Source organism: Triticum urartu, chromosome 1 (genome assembly GCF_003073215.2).
Source record: "Triticum urartu cultivar G1812 chromosome 1, Tu2.1, whole genome shotgun sequence".
In the NCBI taxonomy this organism is placed as follows: Eukaryota; Viridiplantae; Streptophyta; class Magnoliopsida; order Poales; family Poaceae; genus Triticum; species Triticum urartu.
The window spans coordinates 342,829,998-342,843,296 of NC_053022.1; positions in this window are offsets into that span (position 1 = coordinate 342,829,998).

The following is a 13,299-nucleotide window of genomic DNA, read 5'->3' on the forward strand; positions in this document are numbered from 1 at the left end:
CGACATAACATATAAGAAGGATTAATGTCGCCAGCTTTGATGGGAGGAGTGGCATTGCCCTTTTTGACACCGCCACCCTTCGCGTTGTTCTTCTTCTCCTTGGAAGCACTCTCTCCCTCCTTCACAAAGGTTTGCATGAGAGGAGGAGGTCGTTTGGTCTTGTCATTCTTCTTCTTGTTCTTGGACTCGGGCACGTACCCAATCCCTTCCTTGGCCACAACTCCCTTTTGGTTGATCAAGAGGTTGTTGAGGTTCTTCTTGCCTTGTATGCAAGTCGCGAGACCTCTCTCAAGTTGCCCCTTTAGCTTAGCGTTCTCCTCAATAAGATGCACATGCTCACAACACGGGTTAGTAGCATTTGCATTATCAATTAACATCATATGAGGAAAAGTGGCTTTTTCCTTGGTTAGCTTTACTTGAAGTTGATCATGAGACTCTTTGAGGCTAGCATGAGCACCCTTCAAGACCTTGTGAGCCTTGTCGAGTATATCAAACTCCTATTTGAGTCTAGCAAGATCAACCTCAAGTTCGGCCTTCTCGGAGTTTAGCACATGAGAAACAATGAGAACATGATCATAGTCTTTCTTTAACTTAGCATGATCAACGTTGTGTGACTCCTCAAGAGCCAAACGAAGACCACGCTCTTCCTCAAGAGCATTGGAAAGATCCGAAATCTCATCGGCATAGTCACGACTATGCCCTTCCATCTTAGTGATGGTATCTTCATGAGCCTCGATCATGTCATTGGCTTCACCAAGTTGTTCCAAGAGAGCAACAAAGTGCTTCTTGGATTTACCCTTAAGTTTGCCCATAAAGGCCTTAAACTCATTTGCCTCCACATTAGCTCCCTCATGTTCATCAATGCTATCCGTCGAAGAAGGATGATTAATGATGGTAGTTTTGATGTTGGGGGTTACCTTGTTGGTGGCTTTAGCCATGAGGCACTTGGCGGTGATGCTCTCATTGGGTGAGTCGAAGAGAGACACCTGTGGAGTCGTCGCAATGGCAATTGAGGCCATGGCAGCCAACTCACCATCTTCATCATCGTCATCATCCTCATTGTACTCTTCTTGTACCACCAATGCCTTGGGAGGAGTCTTCTTGGTGAAGTTGCTCTTGTTGGGGAACGACTTGGCCTTGTCCTTTCGGATGAGCTTGCCACCATTGTCTTCCCTCTTCTCATACGGGCACTCCGCAACAAAATGACTCACATTGCCACAATTATAGCAAGTCCTTACACGTTGCTTGCTCTTCGTGCCACTTGAGTTGTTTTTGTTAAAGTTTGGCCTCGAGTTTTTCTTGCTCCAAAATTGCCTGGAAGCGAGTGCCATGTGTTCATGATATGCATACTTTGTATCTTCGGGGTTGCTCTCCTCTTCTTCCTCTTCTTCTTCTTCAACGGAGAGCTTGGCCTTCAATGCAAGGTTGGGCTTCTTTGCCCTTTGAGAACGAAGCACCGCATTGTCGGCGGTCTTGTCCAAAATGTGCATGGGCACAAACTCATCCAACACTTCGCTTGAGGTAAAAGTGTGGAAGTCCGGTCTTTGACAAATGACGGAGGACATGGCCTTGTGGTAGGGCATCATTGCCTTGAGGAATTTGCGCTTGATCCAATTGTCATCCGTGTCCTTGCTCCCATGATCTCGGAGTGAGACCGCGAGTTTGGTTACTCTCCGATAAAGCTCACGAGGTTCTTCATCTTCTTTCATTGCAAACTCATCGGCCTCATCTTGCACCACTTCATAGTTGGAGCGTTGAATGCTTGCGCTTCCCCGGTAGAGAGAGACAACACAAAGCCATGCATCTTTGGCCAAGGCGAAGGGCCGAAGATGAGGTAGGTCTTCGGGTGGGATTGCATCTTGAATGATGAAGAGAGCATTCTCATTGAATTGATTATCCGCGGCTTCTCGAGGAGTGAAGTTGCTTGGATCATGCGGATAGAAACCTTCTTCAATGATTCTCCAAAGATTAGTGTTCACATGATTTAAATGACGTTTAAAGTGGTAAACCCAAGAATCAAAGTCCTCATTTTTCACAATCTTAGGGGGAGGACCGGCATGATTCAAATGAGTGGAAGGAACCAGTCCACCATAAAAAAGTGGTGGTTCCACATGAGCAAAGATACTGGTGCCATTCTTACCACTAGAAGAAGGAGCCTTTTCACTACTAGCTTCCCCCTTATCGGAGGTAGCATCCGTCACCTTGTTGGTGGGATTACCCACTTTCAACGGTGCGGTGGATAGTTTAAGCCCATCAAGGAATTTAGTAAACATGCTTTCAACCTCGGTCGTCATGGAGGTTTTCAATGTCTCCAAGGCCAATTGAACTCCTCACGAGAGACCGAGGTTCCCCCATCGCCCGTAGACGAGATCGGATTCACACCGGAGTGTTCCTCCACACCGTCTACGGTATCAACCATACTCTTCGGACGGTAAAGTCCTTAATAAAGAGACGAGGCTCTGATACCAATTGAAAGGATCGATATGGTTGACTAGAGGGGGGTGAATAGGCAACTAACAATTTTTAGCTTTTCTTTAACAATTTAAACTTTGCATCAAAGTAGGTTGTCTAGATATGCAACTAGGTGAGCAACCTATATGATGCAACAAGGATAGGAACATAAGCAAGCAAGAGATATGTCACAAATAAGCTTGCACAAGTAAAGGCACGAGATAACCAAGAGTGGAGATGGTGGAGACGAGGATGTGTTACCGAAGTTCCTTCCCTTTGAGGGGAAGTACGTCTCCGTTGGAGGGGTGTGGAGGCACAATGCTCCCCAAGAAGCCACTAGGGCCACTGTATTCTCCTCACGCCCTCACACAATGCGAGATGCCGTGATTCCACTATTGGTGCCCTTGGAGGCGGCGACCGAACCTTTACAAACAAGGTTGGGGCAATCTCCACAACTCAATTGGAGGCTCCCAACGACACCACGAAGCTTCACCACAATGGACTATGGCTCCGCGGTGACCTCAACCGTCTAGGATGCTCAAACACACAAGAGTAACAAGATCCGCAAGGGATTAGTGGGGGGAATCAAATTTCTCTTGGTGGAAGTGTGGATCGAGGCCTTCTCAACCACTCCCGAGCAAATCAACAAGTTTGATTGGCTAGGGAGTGAGATTGGGCGAAAATGGAGCTTAGAGCAACAATGGAGCTTAGGGTTGGAAGAGGGAAGTCAACGGGGAAGAAGGGGACCCCTTATATAGTGAGGGACAAAGATCCAACCGTTATCCACCTACCAGCCCGCGGCCAGTGGTACTACCGCACCAGGCAAGCGGTACTACTGTGGGACCACGCGGTACTACCGCTTGCTGCCCAACGGTATTACCGCAAGGTCACGTGGTACAACCGTGCAGGCCCGCGGTACTACCGCTGCACCAGCAACGGCTAGGGCAGACCTGTGGCACAAGTGCTGAGGGCGGTACTTCCGCGGGCGCGGTACTACCGCTCCCCCTTGCGGTACTACCACAAGGCAGGAATCCCCTAGCCTGGGAAGAGAGAGGATAAGGAAACAACCATGCCTACTTCCGCTGAAAAATGGAAGAAGCATAAACCCGACACAGTACTACCGCCTGGCAGCTGAGCACGGTACTACCGCGGAATGAAAGCGGTACTGCCGTGGTAGGCGTGGATGTAAAAGTTTACATCCGCCCCTACTACCGCGGGGGAGCGGTACTAGCCTGGTGGGCCACGGTAGTGCAGCTCCAGGGGAGCGGTACTACCATGGGCACCTGCGGTACTACCGCGCCACGGCATGGTACTACCGCTGGTGCCTACGGTACTACCACTTGCTACCTCTTGAGCTTGCGTTGGTTTTCCCCGAAGAGGAAGGGATGATGCAGCAAAGTAGCGTAAGTATTTCCCTCAGTTTTTGAGAACCAAGGTATCAATCCAGTAGGAGGCCACGCTCAAGTCCCTCGTACCTGCACAAAACGATAGCTACTCGCAACCAACGCGATTAGGGGTTGTCAATCCCTTCACGGTCACTTACGAGAGTGAGATCTGATAGATATAATATTTTTGGTATTTTTGGTATAAAGATGCAAAGTAAAAAATTAAAGGCAAAGTAAAAAAGAAAAGCAAGATTAAAGTGATGGAAATTGATATAATGAGAATAGACCTGGGGGCCATAGGTTTCACTAGTGGCTTCTCTCAAGAGCATAAGTATTCTACGGTGGGTGAACAAATTACTGTTGAGCAATTGATAGAATTGAGCATAGTTATGAGAATATCTAGGCATGATCATGTATATAGGCATCACGTCCGTAACAAGTAGACCGAAACGATTCTGCATCTACTACTATTACTCCACTCATCGACCGCTATCCAGCATGCATCTAGAGTATTAAGTTAAAAATAGAGTAACGCCTTAAGCAAGATGACATGATGTAGAGAGATAAATTCATGCAATATGAAATAAACCCCATCTTGTTATCCTCGATGGCAACGATGCAATACGTGCCTTGCTGCCCCTTCTGTCACTAGGAAAGGACACCGCAAGATCGAACCCAAAGCTAAGCACTTCTCCCATGGCAAGAACTACCAATCTAGTTGGCCAAACCAAACGGATAATTCGAAGAGACTTGCAAAGATAACCAATCATACATAAAAGAATTCAGAGAAGATTCAAATATTATTCATAGATAGACTTGATCATAAACCCACAATTCATCGGTCTCAACAAACACACCGCAAAACGAAGATTACATCGAATAGATCTCCACAAGAGAGGGGGAGAACTTTGTATTGAGATCCAAAAAGAGAGAAGAAGCCATCTAGCTACTAACTATGGACCCGAAGGTGTGAGGTAAACTACTCACACTTCATCGGAGAGGCTATGATGATGTAGAAGCCCTCCGTGATGATGGCCCTCTTCGGCGGAGCTCCGAAACAGGCCCCAAGATGGGATCTCGTGGATGCAGAAAGTTGCGGCGGTGGAATTAGGTTTTTAGCTCCTCCTCTGTTCGTTTGGGGGTACGTATGTATATATAGGAGGAAGAAGTACGTCGGTGGAGCATCGAGGGGCCCACGAGGTAGGGGCCGTGCCCTAGGGGGGACACGCCCCCCACCCTCGTGACCGCCTCTCTGATGCCTTGGCGTAGGGTCCAAGTCTCCTGGATCACGTTCGGTGAGAAAATCACATTCCCGAAGGTTTCATTCCGTTTGGACTCCGTTTGATATTCCGTTTCTTCGAAGCACCGAAATAGGTAAAAAAACAGCAATTCTGGGCTGGGCCTCCGGTTAATAGGTTAGTCCCAAAAATAATATAAAAGTGGAAAATAAAGCCCATGAAAGCCCAAAACAGTAGATAATATAGCATGGAGCAATCAAAAATTATAGATACGTTGGAGACGTATCACCGCTCACCTGGGAGCAGTACTACCGCAGGCCAACACAGCAGCCAGAAACAAGGTGACGAGATAAGCAATGGAGGAAGCTCCAAGGTGCAAGAGAAAGGAGGGGACAAGGAAGAAACGTGTACGTGATGATTCCGCCCAAACCTTTCTGACGCGGACCCCCTCTTAATAGTACGGCTTTCCTATGACTCAAATCCACCAAAAAGAAACGTAGAAAAGACGCCGTCTTCAACAGTCTTCGAGGGGCACCCAACCGTCTTGTGCCTAGCGATGAAATGTCTGGGATACTCAAGGCACACGATTAGTCCGCAAATGCGTTGTCATCAATCACCAAAACACCTTAGGGATAAATATGCCCTTCCACCTTCCCATTTGGGCTCAAGCTTGGTCTTTTCCTTCTCCGGCAGGCGTAGAACTTTTGGCCCGTACTTCTCTGCTTTGGTATCTGCGAGCCTGTTGCTGATAGAATGCGGAACGGCCTTTTGCCACGTCGCGCTCCTCCTCCAGGGTGTCCAGACTGTCCTGCCGATCGAGCTTGGCTTCTCTTTCTTCGTACATGTGCACTCGAGGTGAGTCATGAATTATGTCGCAGGGCAGAACTGCCTCTGTGCCGTACACCATAAAGAAGGGTGTATATCCGGTAGTACGATTCGGCGTGGTCCGCAGCCCCCAGAGTACGGAGTCGAGCTCCTCTACCCAGTGCATGTTAGACTCCTTTAAGGACTGCACTAATCTGGGTTTGATGCCGCTCATGATAAGACCATTTGCTCGCTCAACTTGGCCGTTGATTTGTGGGTGATAGACGGAAGCATAATCGAGCTTGATGCCCATGTTGCTGCACCAGAGTTTTACCTCGTCGGCCGTGAAGTTCGTGTCGTTGTCAGTGATGATGCTGTGGGGGACACCATAACGGTGTACAACCCCGGATATGAAGTCTATCACCGGTCCGGATTCGGCTGTTTTAATAGGTTTGGATTCTATCCATTTGGTGAATTTGTCCACCATGACCAGTAAGTATTTTTTTCTTATGGGTTCCCCCTTTAAGGGGTCCAAAGTCCCCAGACCACGAAGGGCCAGGTAATGGGGACTGTTTGGAGGGCGGTGGGTGGCATGTGGCTTTGGTTTGCAAAAAGCTGGCAACCGACGCAGCGTTGGACCAAGTATTGTGTGTCTGCTCGGGCTGTCGGCCAATAAAAACCTGTGCGGAAGGCCTTGCTTACAAGGGCCCGGGCTGCGGCGTGGTGGCCGCCGAGTCTGGCGTGAATTTCTGCCAAAAGCTTCTGCCCTTCCTCTTCGGAGATGCACCTTTGAAGGACTCCGGTAGTGATTTTTTATACAACTCTCCCTCGTGGACCCTGTAGGCTTTTGATCGCCGCACTATGCAGCGTGCCTCATTTTGGTCCTCGGGAAGTTCCTGCCTAGTTAGGTAGGCCAGGAATGGTTCTGTCCACGGGGCGATGATGGCCATTATTACGTGGGCTGAAGGTGTTATTTCGGTGGCAGAGCCTCCGATTATGTCAGAGTGTTCGGTATCGGGCATTTTGGCCGGGTCCGGACTATTGTTACCGGTGTCCCCTTCCCATACCATGGATGGCTTAAACAACCTCTCCAAAAATATGTTGGGGGGACCGCATCGCGTTTTGCGCTGATGCGGGCGAGGATATCTGCCGCCTGATTGTTTTCCCGAGCCACATGGTGAAATTCGAGCCCCTCGAACCGAGCTGACATCTTTAGAATGGCGTTTCGATAGGCTTCCATCTTTGGATCCTTGGCATCGAAGTCTCCATTTATTTGGCATATTGTGAGGTTCGAATCCCCATGCACCTCCAGGCGTTGAATGCCCATGGAAACTGCCATCCGAAGACCATGTAACAGGGCTTCGTATTCGGCTGTGTTGTTGGAGTCTGTATACAGTATCTGTAGTACATATTGAACTATATCTCCGGTTGGGGACGTCAGGACGACACCAGCCCCCAGACCAGCCAGCATTTTGGAGCCGTCGAAGTGCATGATCCAATTGGAGTATGCGTCGTACTCTTTAGGGAGTTCAGCTTCCGTCCATTCGGCGACAAAGTCGGCCAATACTTGCGATTTAATGGCTCGTCAAGGTTTGTATGTTATGTCGAACGGGAGGAGCTCAATGGCCCATTTGGCAATCCGGCCTGTGGCGTCGCGGTTGTTTATAATACCATTAAGTGGCACTTCCGAGGCTACTGTAATCGAACACTCTTGAAAGTAGTGTCGCAGCTTTCGGGATGCCATGAATACCGCATAGGCTATCTTTTGATAATGTGGGTACCGTGATTTGCATGGAGTGAGGACAGTGGATACATAATATACCGGCTTTTGAAGAGGGAATTTATGTCCGTCCGCTTCTCGTTCGACGACGAGCACTGCGCTTACAACCTGATGAGTTGCCGCAATGTACAACAGCATTGGTTCGCCGATGTTTGGCGCGGCCAGGATTGGGTTGGTTTCCAGTATGGCTTTTATTTCTTCCAATCCGGCTGTGGCAGCGTCCGTCCACTCGAAGTGTTTGGTGCGCCGAAGGAGGCGGTAAAGGGGTAATGCCTTTTCTCCTAGGCGGGAGATAAAGCGACTTAGAGCCGCCATACATCCAGTTAATTTCTGGATTTGTTTGAGGTCCGTTGGGATAGCCAACTATGACAGAGCTCAGATTTTGGCCGGATTAGCTTCAATTCCTCTACTAGAGACAATGAAGCCCAGGAGCTTTCCGGCTGGTACGACGAAAACGCATTTTTCCGGATTGAGCTTGATGTCGTATGTTCGGAGGTTGTCGAATGTGAGCCTCAAGTCGTCTATTAGAGAGTCGACGTGTTTGGTTTTGACGACCACATCATCTACGTATGCCTCTACTATTTTGCCGATCTGTTTCTCCAGACATGTCTGAATCATGCGCTGATATGTTGCGCCGGCGTTTTTGAGCCCAAAAGGCATTGTGTTGAAATAGAAGGGGTTGTATGGTGTGATAAATGCCGTTGCGGCTTGGTCGGACTCCGCCATCTTGATTTGGTGGTAGCCGGAGTATGAGTCGAGGAAACACAATGACTCGTGTCCTGCGGTAGCATCGATAATTTGATCAATGCGGGGGAGGGGGAAGGGATCCTTTGGGCAAGCCTTGTTGAGGTCCTTGAAATCGACACATAGGCGCCAGGATTTGTCCTTCTTTGGTACCATCACCAGGTTTGCTAGCCAGTCCAGGTGTTTTATTTCTCTAATGAATCCGGCCTCCAATAACTTGGCTAGTTCCTCTCCCATAGCTTGTCTCTTAGGTTCAAAGAAACGCCGAAGAGTCTGCTTGATCGGCTTGAATCCCTTTAGAATATTGAGGCTGTGCTCGGCCAGCCTGCGTGGGATTCCTGGCATGTCTGAGGGGTGCCAGGCGAATATGTCCCAATTCTCACGCAGGAACTCTCGTAGTGCGGCGTCCACGGCGGGGTTTAACTGTGCCCCGATGGAGGCTGTTTTTGTAGGGTCCGTTGGGTGGACTTGGAATTTGACTATTTCATCCGCTGGTTTAAAAGAGGTGGACTTGGATCTCTTGTCAAGTATCACGTCGTCCCTGTCCACTGTGGAGCGTAGCGCAGTTAATTCCTTGGCCGAAAGGGCTTCGGATAATGCCTCGAGGGCCAATGCGGCTGTTTTGTTTTCGGCGCAGAGTGCTGTGTCCAGATCACTAGCGAGAGTGATGATTCCGTTGGGCCCGGGCATTTTGAGCTTCATGTACCCATAATGGGGTATGGCTTGGAAGATCGTGAACGCCTCCCGTCCTGAAAGGGTGTGGTATCCACTACTGAACGGGGCCACTTGGAATGTAATTTCTTCGGACCTATAGTTCTCCGGCGTGCCGAATACCACATCTAGTGTGATTTTCCCAGCACAGCGTGCTTCCCGACTGGGGATGATTCCTCTGAAGGTTGTGCTACTTTGCTCAATGCGGTTCCAGTCTATTTCCATTTTTTGAAGAGTTTCCTCATAGATGAGGTTTAATCCACTACCGCCGTCCATGAGTACTTTGGTGAGTCGAAAGCCGTCCACAATTGGACTAAGGACCAGTGCAGCTGGTGCTCGGGCTGTTCAGAATTTAGGTTCGTCACTGGCATTGAAGGTAATAGCCGTGTCGCTCCATGGATTTATTGCTGCCACGTGGCAGATTTCAGCAATGCTGCGGAGTGTTCGCTTGCGCCTATTATTTGATGTGAAGGTCTCAAAGACTGTTAATACCGTATTGTTGTCCCTGGGATGGTGCTATGTGGCATCTCGGATGAGAAGATTCTCGCCGCTTTTGGCCACCTGCCGGAGTATCCAACATGCTCTAAGGCTGTGTGTTGGTATGGTATCCACTGTACTATGAATTTTGCAGGGTCCGTTGAGCCATCCCTCCAATACGGTTCCACGCCCTGTAGAGGGTTTTTGCTTCTTTGTAATTAACTCGGGTGTCTTATGATAGTGCACCTTTTTACTTCGGACTGGGTGTATATTCCGAGCCGGATTATCCCAAAATTTCGTTTTGGTTTTCCAGGCGCTTTCCATCACACAGTATTTTCATACTATGGACGCCAAGTCAGCGAAGCGTGATATGTCACGGTGACTTAAGGCGTTAAGGATTCCCTTGTCCGTGCAATTATTGCAGAAAAATGAGACTGCGTCTTCCTCGCGACAGTCCTTAACCTTATTCATCACAAGGAGGAATCTGGCCCAATAATGATGTACTGTTTCATGGGGCTCTTGCCTGATGTGGGAAAGATCGTTTATGTCTGAGTGGGTGGGTGGATTTGAGTCCAAACCCCTACCCGATCTGAGACCCAGGGGCCGAGGAGTTTCCAATCTTGGAAGTTCGGATTCCGGAGTGTTGCCCGATAAGTCTGGCCCGCTGCCTGACTCTAGGTTCAGGGCTTGGGTGATGTCCTCCCGTAAACAGGTATCCGGCTCGGAGAGCTCAGGAATCCGGACATAGTTAGTCCTCAAGATAGAGGAAGAATCGCCGCATTGTTCCTCCACCACCGCAATATGATGGGTGACCGGTGGAGAGTTAATCTCCCTTTGATCGGGTTTAAGCCCAATCCGATCATAGTCTGTAGCGACTCCCAAGGCGGCGATACGATCCAAGAGCTCATTTAGGGAAGAGAGCTCCATTGGATCCATCTGCTCGGCAAATTCCGAGCCGACGTGGAGGATGTTTTTGATGACCCAAGAAGTCATCGTCGGTGCAGCGGCCGAACGGGCGGTCATGATGAAACTGCCAAGCCGGAGAGTTTGGCCGACAGCCAGCGATCCCCCGGCGGTAATGTTGTTTTTAACAACGAGACGAGGCATCCTTCCTTACGGCGACGGCACAGTGGAACTCTCAATGAAAGCACCAATGTCGGAGTCAAAACCGGCGGATCTCGGGTAGGGGGTCCCGAACTGTGTGTCTAAGGCGGATGGTAACAGGAGGCAGGGGACACGATGTTTTACCCAGGTTCAGGCCCTCTTGATGGAGGTAAAACCCTACGTCTTGCTTGATTGTTCTTGATAATATGAGTAGTACAATAGTTGATCTACCACGAGATCAGAGAGGCTAAACCCTAGAAGCTAGCCTATGGTATGATTGTATGTTGTCCTACGAACTAAAACCCTCCGGTTTATATAGACACCGGAGGGGGCTAGGGTTTACACAAGGTTGGTTACAAAGGAGGAGATATACATATCCGTATTGCCTAGCTTGCCTTCTATGCCAAGTAAAAGTCTCATCCGGACACGAGACGAAGTCTTCAATCTTGTATCTTCATAGTCCAACAGTTCGGTCAAAGGATATAGTCCGCCTGTCCGGAGACCCCCTAATCCAGGACTCCCTCAATGGTGTTATCGTACATTCACGTTGATGGAGACTTCAACCCATGAAGGGTAACGGTTGCGCGAGTCCACGGAGGGCTCCACCCACGAAGGGTCCATGAAGAAGCAACCTTGTCTATCCCACCATGGCCATCGCCCAGGACGGACTTGCCTCACTTGGGTAGATCTTCATAAAGTAGGCGATCTACTTGCCCTTACAAACTCCTTGGTTCAACTCCACAATTTTGACGGAGGCTCCCAAGTGACACCTAACCAATCTAGGAGACACCACTCTCCAAAAGGTAATAGATGGTGTGTTGATGATGAACTCCTTGCTCTTGTGCTTCAAATGATAGTCTCCCCAACACACAACTCTCTCTCACAGCTTTGGATTTGGTGGAAAGATGATTTGAGTGGAAAGCAACTTGGGGAATGCTAGAGATCAAGATTCTTGTGGTTGGAATGGAATATCTTGGTCTCAACACATGAGTAGGTGGTTCTCTCTCAAAAAATGAATGCTGGAAGTGTAGGCACGTTCTGATGGCTCTCTCCACGAATGGAGAATGGGTGGAGGGGGTATATATAGCCTCCACACAAAAACTAGCCGTTACACACAATTCATCAAACTCGGTGGGACCAAATCGAGAAACTCAGTCGGACCGATATGGTTCAAAATGTGAACGTTAGAATTTTCGATGAGACCGATATGATCAACTCGGTGGGACCGGTGTGCTAGGGTTAGGGTAAAACCTCAACTCGGTTTGAACGATTACACAAACTCGATGGGGCCGATTTTGGTAATAAGCAAAACAGAGAGTTGGTCAAGCAAACTCGGTGGGACCGGTTGCATGTCTCGATGAGATCGAGATAATTGCAACAGACAACAGAGAGCTTGCAAGCCCATCTTGGTAAGACCGAGATTCCATCGATGAGACCGGACTGATTAGGGTTTCTGGCAATGGCTATATCAAGTGAACTCGGTGGCGCCAGATAGATCAAATCGGTGTGGCCGAGTTTGACTTTTGGTTTGGGACATATGTGGATATGAGAAAGTGGTTGAGGGCTTTTGAAGCATATCACTAAGCATTTTGAGCAAGCAAGCCATTAATAGTATTGGCTTTCCTATGGACTCAATATGATCTTGGATCACTGAAATGAAAATGAGGAGTCTTGAGCTTTTTGAGCTTTTGCCAATCTTCTGTCCTTAGCATCTTGAAGGGGTTCCACATCCTCTTGTCCACGCCACTACACTGTTGAACTCATCTGAAATATACTGGATAAAGGTATTAGTCCAACAAGAAATATGTTGACATTAATTACCAAAATCACTCTAGGAGCACTTGTGCTTTCAATCTCCAAGAGAGCATTGTATTGAGAATCAAACGAGAGAGATGAAGACATCTAGCTACTAACTACGGACCCGAAGGTCTGCAAAAAACTAGTCACACATCATCGGAGAGGCACCAATGGACATGATGAACCCCTCTGTGATGGTGTCTAGATTGGATCTGGTGGTTCGGGACTCTGCGGCGGCTGGAATTGATTTTCGTCCACTCCCTTAGGGTTTCTGGCACTATGTCAATAGATTAGTATCAAAAAATGATATAAAATGATTATAAAACATCCAAGAATGATAATATAACAGCATGGAATAATCAAAAATTATAAATACGTTGGAGACGTATCACAGCGCAGCAGAACAGCAACCGCCGCCACTGAAGAGTAACGTAGATTGGAAGGATCCAACTTGAAGACACATGAACTTAGACGAACTACGACCAGATCCGAGCAAACCTACGAATGATAGATCCGCTGGAGACACACCTCCACACGCGCACCGACGATACTAGGCACACCACCAGGACGGGGCTAGGCGGGGAGAATTTTATTGCATCTCCAGGTAGCCGGCGGCGTCTCGTCTTCCTGAACAGGACACAAAACCTAACAAAACTCGAAGGAACATCTAAAAAATGAGCCCTCCCGCCAGTAAAGACCGGGATCCACCGCCATGGCCCTAAGGCCACCGGAGATGAGACGAATCGGCAGCGTCGCCGGCGGGAAACAAAGAAACCGACTTTTCTTAGGGAAGGAGCCAACCGCAATA